Source organism: Bombina bombina, chromosome 7, assembly GCF_027579735.1.
Source record: "Bombina bombina isolate aBomBom1 chromosome 7, aBomBom1.pri, whole genome shotgun sequence".
NCBI lineage: Eukaryota > Metazoa > Chordata > Amphibia > Anura > Bombinatoridae > Bombina > Bombina bombina.
Window position 1 is genome coordinate 54,585,615 of NC_069505.1, and position 10,000 is coordinate 54,595,614.

Consider the following 10,000-nt stretch of genomic DNA (forward strand, 5'->3'; position numbering starts at 1 on the left):
CTGTATACCACTGAACAGGGAAAAGAGAAGAAAAACCAGACAGTTGTCGGAGGAGGCTAGAAAGATGGTATTAGCCAAGCATGGTCAACCTAAAGGCTACAAGACCATCACTAAAGAGGTTGATGTTCCTGTGAGCACTGTTGCCACTTGTGAAATGGGACTGTAGCCAACATCACTGGATGTGGCCACAAGAGAAAAAATGACCCAAGAATGATGAGAAAGATTGTTCGAAAAGTGGAGAAAGAACCAAGGATAACTTCAAAACAGATCTAAGCCGAAGTTGAAGTTCAAGGTGTAACAGTTTAAGGTCGCTCTGACTGAATGAAAATGGGCTACATGGTAGAAGGCCTAGGAAGACCCCACTTCTAAGAGAGAAACACAAGAATGCCCAACTGGAGTTTGCCAAAATGCACGTTGACAAGCCACAGTCTTTTTGGGAGAATGTCCTGTGGTTAGACAAGACAAAAATAGAGCTTTTTTTGGGCAAAACACAAGAACTCCATGTTTACTAAAAAAAAAATAATAAAAAATAAAAAATAAAACTCAATCCCTACCGTGAAACATGGAGGAGGCTCAGTGATGTTTTGGGGTTGTTTTGCTGCCTCTGGCGCTGGGTGCCTAGAATCTGTGCAGGATACAATGAAATCAGAAGACTTTCAAGGCATTCTGGAGAGAAACGTACTGCCCAGTGTCAGAAAGCTGTGTCTGAGTTGCAGGTCATGGGTCCTCCAGCAGAATAATGACCTGAAACGTACCTCAAAAAGCACCAAGAATGGATGAGAAGAAAACATTGGAGCAATCCGAAGTGGCCTTCTATAAGTCCAGATCTGATTCCGATCGAACATCTGTGGAAAGCACTGACACTCGCAGTTAGGAAAAAGCACCCATCTAAACGGAGAGAACTGGAGCGGTTTGCTCAGGAAGAGAGGGCCAAAATCCCAGTCGAAAAGTTTAGAAATCTTATTCAGAGCTATTGAAAACACTTGATTGCAGTTATTGTCTCCAAAGGCTGTGCTACAAGATATTAGGTTAAGGGTATCAATATTTTTGTCTGTGACTTTCTCATTAGTTTTACTGATTAAAGTAATATGTGAAGTAATCAAACAAAAGTGTTTCTGTGTGTGTGTGTATATATATATTTCATTATTTATTTTGTCCCCTTTTCCTGTAATTCCATTCTGAAATTGTGAGATTTTCAGTTCCTGTTAGAAATGTAAGTGCAGAACACTGTTATATACCACACAGCCATCGGCTGCACACTCTAGTGACCTATTTATAACTGTCCCTCCCTAATTGGCCACAGCAGAGAAGGTAACCTAAGTTACAACATGGTAGCTCCCATTGTTTTATAGACACTAAAACTTTACACTTATTTTGACAATATTTAAACAACTAATGAAACTTTAGAAAATACATCTACATGTTTTTCTCAGACTAATCTTTTCTTTGAATGCACCATTCTACCTAGCATTTATTTAGTGTTTAATGTTTGTTTTGAGAGAGTTTTTATGGAGGAAGAAAATAAATCAACACGTTTTTCACTTTTGTTGGGTGATAAATATTATGTGTCCTTGACAACAACTTACAAGTACATTTTTGTAAATGTAAGAGATATAAACATATTGCATAAACTTTAAAGGAAATAAGGGTACAAATTATATTAAGCACATAATTAAAGTTAACTCCAGAGCAGCAATGCACTTTTGGTAGTTAACTGATCACATCAAGTGAGCCAACGACAAGAGGCATTTATGTGAAGCCACCTATCAGCAGCTAGCTCCCAGTAGTGCATCATTGCTCCTGAGCCTTCCTATGCTTACTTTTCAACAAAGGATACCAGGTAAACAAAGTAAATTTCATAATAGAAGTCAATTTAAAAGTCTTAAAATGACATACTCTATCTGGACCATGAACATTTTACTTTGATTTTCATGTCCCTTTAAAGAGACTGAAAGTCAGTAAAATTTATAGAGCTTTACAGCTCCAGCAACTAATTTTAACACCAGAGCTGTACTGTGGTTTTCATTATATTACACCCATCAGCTGATTATTTCACCTGTGCACTAGTTTTGCTATAATGAAAACCTGGCCTGTTGGGGGTTACTTGAGGACCGTGGTTGAGAAACAATGCTGTACAGCATTTGCAACAAACTTTGTTTAAACAGCTCCTTTAGCCTTGTTTGTTTGTTTGCACTCCTCCCAACTGACTCTATTTGAGAGGGACAGTTCCTAATTCTGATATCTGTCCCTCTGAGACAAGTCATATGTTCCTATTTTCATAATTTCCTCAGCCCCGCCCATTGACCACACAGGCACGCCCACAAGCCAACTAGGTATGCCCATGATCCTACCCTCCCTACACAGCTCACTCACAAAATGGCAACAGCCCTAGTCAAAAAGTATGATCTTCCTGAAGTCATTCTGAAGTAATCGATGACTCTAGACTAGTTTTCAGAAGCCATCCTGAAGTTTGCCCACAGGCCAAAATATTTAAATGAGATGACTCTAGAGTCACTGGCTGTTCATGCTTGTGAAGTAATCAGTAAGGTCATCTGCTGATCATTTTGAAGTCATCACCCAGCCTTCTTTACCTTAGCTGATGACTTCACAAGCCTGATGATGTCTGATGTGCAAATGACTTCTAAAGTAGTTTGATGATCTTCAAATGACTCCAGGATGGTCTATAAATTAATCCTGTTTGTTTTGGGAGCCCCCCAAAACATCCTAAATCGTTTATTCCAAGCCACTAATGTTAGGAGTTATGTTTTGTATTATTTTTATTATTTTTTAGCCTAGAGAAATGCTAATGGGCCATTTACTGCCATGCACAAACTTGATTGAAAAGCAAGCACATGCACTAGAGACTACTGAAACCGATACCTCAAGGTGTGTAACAAGTGATTTAATCTTCCTAACAAGTGATTTCATCTTCTTTACTTGTACACTGCATACCATTGACTGTTACGTCCCTTTCATGCAGGCCTGCCCGGTACAATGTACATCTTATATTTAGTTAATAATAAACATTTTTACAGTATCAGGAGGTGTAATATATAGTGTTATTCCTTAGATAGAACATGCTACATGTTGGGACAGGTGTGGATCATTCAATGGGCAGGGCATACAGGGGTAGGGGAATATGGGGTGGGGCTGAGGGGCCCCACAAATTACTCTTGTCCAGTGCCCCGCGAATGCTAAGGCTGCTAAATCTTTGTCAGGCATAGTGTAGTTGGTGAAACGTATATTACATGTTCTTTATACAGTTTCATACATCCCAACATGTTTGTGGCAGGGTATTAGGGACTTAGGTGGTTGTGGGCGGAGTAGTGTGGGAAGGGGGTGGGGCTGTGTGTTTAGTAGGCGTGTCTGTGGTTTGTGGGTGGGACTAGGGGGAAATTCTGCAAATGTGACATATGATACTCTCAGAGGGCCGCTGGACAGAGCTCAGAATTATGGGATTGTCCTTCTCAAATAGAGACTGTTGGGAGGTCTGCAGTTTAGTAAAAATAATTTAAAAGAACATTACTATTAAAAATATCTGTATGAAAAGGATTTCAGTCAAAAATCTCCACCCCCCCATGTCTCTATAACTGTTGACAACTCCATCATTACCCCAACCTCACATGCCCAATGTCTTGGGGTCACACTTGACACAGATCTTTCTTTCACTCCTCACATTCAGTCCTTGGCTAAAGCCTGCCGCTTCCACCTTAAAAACATTGCTAAAATTAGACATTTCCTTACACAAGACACAACAAAGATTTTAATCCACTCTCTCATCCTTTCCCGCCTCGATTACTGCAACTCTATCCTCTCTGGTCTCCCTAGCTGCCGCCTAGCTCCTTTACAATCCATAATGAATGTCTCTGCTAGGCTTATCTTCCTTGCACGTCGCTCTTCATCTGCTGCACCTCTCTGCCGATCCCTTCACTGGCTTCCCCTTGCCTACAGGATTAAACACAAAATTCTCACTCTGACACACAAAGCCCTCAATTGCATTGCTCCCCCCTACATCTCAGACCTTGTCTCCAGATACTCTCCCTCCCGTCCCCTTTGCTCCGCTCATGATCTCCTACTCTCCTCCTCTCTTGTTACCTCCTCACATTCCCGTCTACAAGATTTCTCAAGACTGGCTTCCATCTTATGGAACGCTCTGCCTCGCTCCACAAGAATCTCCCCTAGTTTTAAAAGCTTTAAGCACTCCCTAAAGACTCTACTATACAGGGACGCTTACAACCTACACTAACCTTCCTATCTCCACTGCTATCCCCTTAAACCCGATAGCATGTAAGCCTATGAGCCCAGCTGTTTGTAGTTCACCTTCATAAGAGCCGACTACAACAGTTCAACTCTCGGCAGGACCCTCTACCCATTTGATCCCTGTAATTGTTTTTATATATCACCCATGTTCATAGCGCTGCGGAACCTGTTGGCGCTCTACAAATACCTGATGATGATGATAATACTAAATCCAATTTTTTTTATTTATTGCTTCAGATAGAAGTAAATTAGAAGTTGCTTAAAATTGCTGCTCTATTATCATTTTTTTTCTTCGTTCTCTTGTTATGTTTATTTAAAAAGCAGGAATGTAAATCTTAGGAGCCGGCCCATTTTTGGTTCAGAACTTGGGTTACGCTTGCTTATTGGGGGCTAAATGGAGCCACCAATCAGCAAGCGCTATCCGGGCCGTCTCCTAAGCTTTACATTCCTGCTTTTTAAATAAAGATTGCAAGAGAACAATTGATAATAGGAGTACATTAGAAAGTTGCTTATAATTGCTCTATCTGAATCATGATAGAAAAAAATGGGGTTTAGTGTCCCTTTTTAAAGCTATTTATTTTGATTTGGAAACTGATAAGAAGTGCGTGTAATAGAGGGTTACTGGATGACAAAGGCAAATTTCTCAGCTCTGTAGGTTGACAGACACTGACTTGTAAGAGGTATATTTAAGCATAAGAACATCAATAAAAATACTATAATACAAAAAACTTACTAAGTTTGAAATACTTTTCTTTAAAGGCAACAAATTCATGTATCTTAAAGGGACATGATACCCAAATGTTGAAGCACTTGAAAGTGATGCAGCATATCTGTAAAAAAGCTGACTAGAAAATATCACCTGAACATCTCTATGTAAAAATATATATTTCACCTAAATTTCCTCAGTAGCCACATCCAAGTTTAAGGAAGTCTACTATGAAATATCACAAGTAGACATGTGCACAGCGGAAAAAGTCATTTCGGAACTATTTGGATTTTTTTGAATTCCGTATCGATTCAAATTCGGATACATTCCAATGTATTCGTTTCGGCTTCAGATTAGAGTAAATTTGGATGAATTTGTTTCGGATTTGATTCGGAAGTTCGGTATGTGTTATGTTGATTCAGATTGTTTCAAGTTACACAAACAGAATTATTTCATTCTTCTATCTCACTAAGTTTAATTATTTTACTGAATTGTGATTAGTCCATGGCCAATTGAATGTAACGAATAAATCTGAACTAATTCGGATTTATTCGTTACAAATGCATTCGGATTAGTTTAATTTCGTTGCTAGGGTAATTTGGAAATTTTGAATCGATTCGAATCTCTGAATTTGTTGAATTCGTCCGAATTTTGATTCAAAACGAAATGCACGTCTACTCACAAGAGTTCAGTGAAATCTCATGAGATTACAATAAAGCAAAGTGTGACATCAGCACTGATGAAACTGACTGGCTGTTGTGTTTTTTTTTCCCCAACCTGCAGCTAACAGTACTTAAAGTGAAAGTAAAGTTAACCGGTATTGAAAACAACAAATCATTTCTCAATAGTACCTTAATGTAGTCACTAACTTTTTTTTTTTTTCTCAATTACTGCTATTGTTTTAAAAATATTTATCTTTCAAATTCCCTACCCCTTCCGTGTTCTGCATAGTCTGACGTCTTGAGCGCTCCCACCCGCTCTCTACGTCACTCAAAAGCGCGTTCACTATTCTGATTTAATCTGCAAATGTGCTCATTTTATAAAATCATTATCCGTTACTTGTATTAAAATAAAGTATGTAAATAAGAAATCAAATAATAAAATGTAAGTTTTAAAATTAAGATGTTGAACCACTGCGGTACTTTCTTCTAATGGGCAGTATTACCGTATCGGTAATAAGAAGCAGATGATGTAGTAAGAGAATTCCTACCTGTAATTAAGATGCATGCGTGACACGGGAGCACGCGCGGTTTTCTATACTAAGAAAAAAATAAATAGGGCATGCGCTGATGATTAAAGGGGCGGATGACGTGTAGTGACGGTCGCCTAACGGCCAGAATTTCAATTGGATTACATAAAATTGATTGAGAAAATAAAAAAAAAACGGGTTGAATTTTTGGACATTTAGAAATTCCTTCATAAAGGTGATAACTTTATTTATACGAAAATATATAAAAAATGATGAATTAAACTATTGATTTTACACACAAAATGCTATACTTGATCGAGATTAAAGGGACATAATACTCATATGCTAAATCACTTGAAACTGATGCAGTATAAGTGTAAAAAGCTGACAGGATATCACCTGAGCATCTCTATGTAAAAAAGGAAGATATTTTACCTCACAATTTCCTTAGCTCAGTAGAGTAAGTTCTGTGTAAAAAGTTATACTCGGCTGCTGCCCAGCTGCAGGTAAAAAAATAAATAAATGAAGAAATGAACAGCAGCCAATCAGCATCAACAGTGCTGAGGTCATGAACTCTTTTACTGTGATCTCATGAGATTTCACTTAACTCTCATAAGATTTCATTGTAAACTTCCTTACACTGAATAGGGAAATAAGATGTGTGCACGAAAGCTCGCTCCCTTAGCTGTCCCGGGACAAACATACTGATTTGCTGCTTAGAAATCCTTTACAATGGGATGTGGCTACTGAGGAACTTTTGAGGTAAAATATCTTCCTTTTTTACCTAGAGATGTTCAGGTGATATTTTCTAGTCAGCTTTTTACAGCTATGCTGCATCACTTTCAAGCGTTTCAACATTTGGGTATTATGGGCCTTTAAGGTAACTTTACCATCACTTTAAGAATAACTGTTCACAGAGCACTTACTATTGCGAGATGAACAAATTTTGAGATATATCTTCCTTTTTACGTCTAGATGTTCATGTGATGATTTTACAATTATACTCTATCATTTTCAAGTGATTTAGCCTATGGTTATGTCCCTTTTTAAAGTGATATAAAAGTACAAAAAGGAAACACTCTCTAATATGTTAGAGCATTAAATGATTGCACTATTGCTTGAAAATAATTCTGTGTTTATCCCATGGATTCGGATTAAACACATAGTGCTAGATTACAAGTGGCACGCTGTTACGTTCGGTCACGCGCAAAGTAAACGTTTAACACGTGCAAGTTAGCGAGCATAATACAAGTTAAAAAAGTGTGTGAGTCCCATGCGCACTAACTTCAGAACTTTGGACATCGCGACCAAGCTAACTTCTCTCATAGGCTATAATGGGGCATGCTGTTCAAAAAACGTAACACTTATTGCTCATGTGCTAACCTGACGCCGCATTAGACCAACAGCGCTAAAGTTGAAGGTACTAGCTGAACGCACCTGTTGAGTATTGGATGCCAGTTGTCCTACACAAAAATACTGGACAATCTGTAGGTGACAGGATACAATGGTTAGTGGAGTCACATAATGCTCCCCCAAAAGCTCTACCCCCTTAACCCCACTCTACCTTGTAAATTTTTCACAACTAAACAGTAAAATTACCCTTTGTTTGCCAGTAACATACAAATTAATCATTTAAATCTTTGATTACCAATAGTACATAAAAAGTAGGAATTTGACTTCCTTTCTCTTCTTTCTGCTCCATATTTGTAACGCGTTAAGACAAAGAAGGCTTTATACATTCAGCTAATACCCAGGGACTGTACATTTAAAGGGATAGTAAACTCCAAATTAAACTTTCATGATTCAGATAGGGCATGTCATTTTAAACAACTTTCCATTTTACTTTTACCACCAGTTTTGCTTTGTTCTCTTGGTATTCTTAGTTGAAAGCTAAACCTAGGTAGGCTCATATGCTAATTTCTTAGACCTTTAAGGCCGTCTCTAGCCTGAATGCATTTTGAAAGTTTTTCACCACTAGAGGGCGTTAGTTCATGTGTGTCACATAGATAACATTGAGCTCACGCATGTGAAGTTACCTTGGAGTCAGCACCGATTTCCTAAAATGTAAGTCTATTAAAAGAACTGAGATAAGGAGGCAGTTTGCAGAGGCTTAGATACAAGGTAATCACAGAGGTAAAAAATATATTAAAGGGACAGTCAACCCAAATAGCATTTTCATTTATACATATAAACTTGCCCTGGATCATCATTTCTCAATGTAGCCCATTTTTCAAATATATAGAGTTTGTCAGTAAAATCACTTACTTTTCACGCTGCAGCCATTTCAAAATGTCAGTTAAGCCCCTCCCCTTTTACGTCAGCAGTGATAGCAGGTTCTTGTAACTTGTGTACGTGTTCTATCTTGCTCGTAACCTGATTTTTGCACATGCGCAGTGCGCCTCTGGTATTGGTATTGAAGGGGAACGTTTGAACACAGGCTCATTACCTGTGCGGTTTACAGTGGAAGCGTACCAGTATCCTGTTTCTTCAACCCTCCGGGCGGCAGATGTTAGCAGCTTGTATTCTTCTTCGTAACATTGCAGCTTATATGGTATGTCACTGGTGTTTTGGTGTATACATTTCATGCTGGTATTTAGCAAAAATTACTTTCATATCAGGTCCTTTTTTTTCCAGGTAGTACAGTGTGTGTGTGAGCTCACACATGTATGTGTTATGTATACTATATATGCTGTTTAACATCTATGTCTAGAATGTCTATTTCATGAATGTCTGTTTGTATATATGAAAGTCATTTTTGCTAAATACCAGCATGAAATGTATACGCTAAAACACCAGTGACATACCATATAAGTTTTTGGAATACTATTAAAAAAAGTGTCTCTTTCATTCATTAAATTTTACATTGCATCGTTTTTTTAAAATACTTACCTTTTTCTTTAGCAAATGCAGATCGGCGACCCTCTGTACTTACCTCGGCTTTCTCCAATCATGCCGTGCACCCCAGAGCATCCAGATTGTGAGGCCACGCCCAGTGTTAATTTCGTTGACTAAAACTAGACTAAAATGACTATAAAACTAAAGAAATTCTGATGACTAAAATAAGACTAAAACTAAATCAAAATGACATTTTAGTCAAAAGACTATGACTAAAACTAAATCAAAATTTGCTGACAAAAACAATTTATGCAAGGTGTTATAATCAATCCATATCCAAGTACTTCTCTTTTGTAAAATTTACGAAACTTCATTTTATTAAATTTTAAGTTAGACATGTTATATACCACAACAGTTAAATCTGTATTGCATGTTCAAACCTTAATACCATAAAAGAAAACAGGTTAATAAACCTTTACTCCAGGAGTATATAATGAGTTTGGAAGTTCTAGAGCAGTGCTAATCTTTGCCAAAAATTTTACGAATCTGTGAACAATCAATTGATTCTTCCTATAAAAAATAAGTATAACCTACGAATATGGGTTTGTTATGCCTGTGCTAGCTGCACAAACTTTTTGTTGTGTTGAGTTACTTGATACCTGTTTTAATTATTAACAGAGAACTGTTAAAGTTTTTATATTGGGTAATATGTGCAATACAGCCAATACAGTAGCCAATACAGTTTACAGTTTTTTTTATATTTTAAAGTTGCACTTCTGTTTGTTTATGAAACTTGGTTTTATTTCATTTTAAGTTTAATAAAGATGTTATATATCACAACGGCTAAATCTGTATCTGTATTGCATGTTTAAACCTTAATACCATAAATGATAACAGGTGTTATGTTTACTCCTGGAGTATATAATCAGTTTGCAAATTATAGAGAAATGCTTAACTAATGCATTACACTTTAACTAAACCCCTTAGATTTTAGTCGACTAAAATCTACT

The 10,000-nt window shown here is 37.4% G+C and overlaps 1 protein-coding gene across 2 annotated transcripts in view; it reads left to right on the forward strand.

The window, feature by feature from the left end:
• The window catches only part of CAPN1 (calpain 1), a 156,802-nt gene that overhangs the window by 25,211 nt on the left and 121,591 nt on the right, over positions 1 to 10,000 (forward strand). The gene's annotated exons all lie outside the window — the stretch shown is intronic.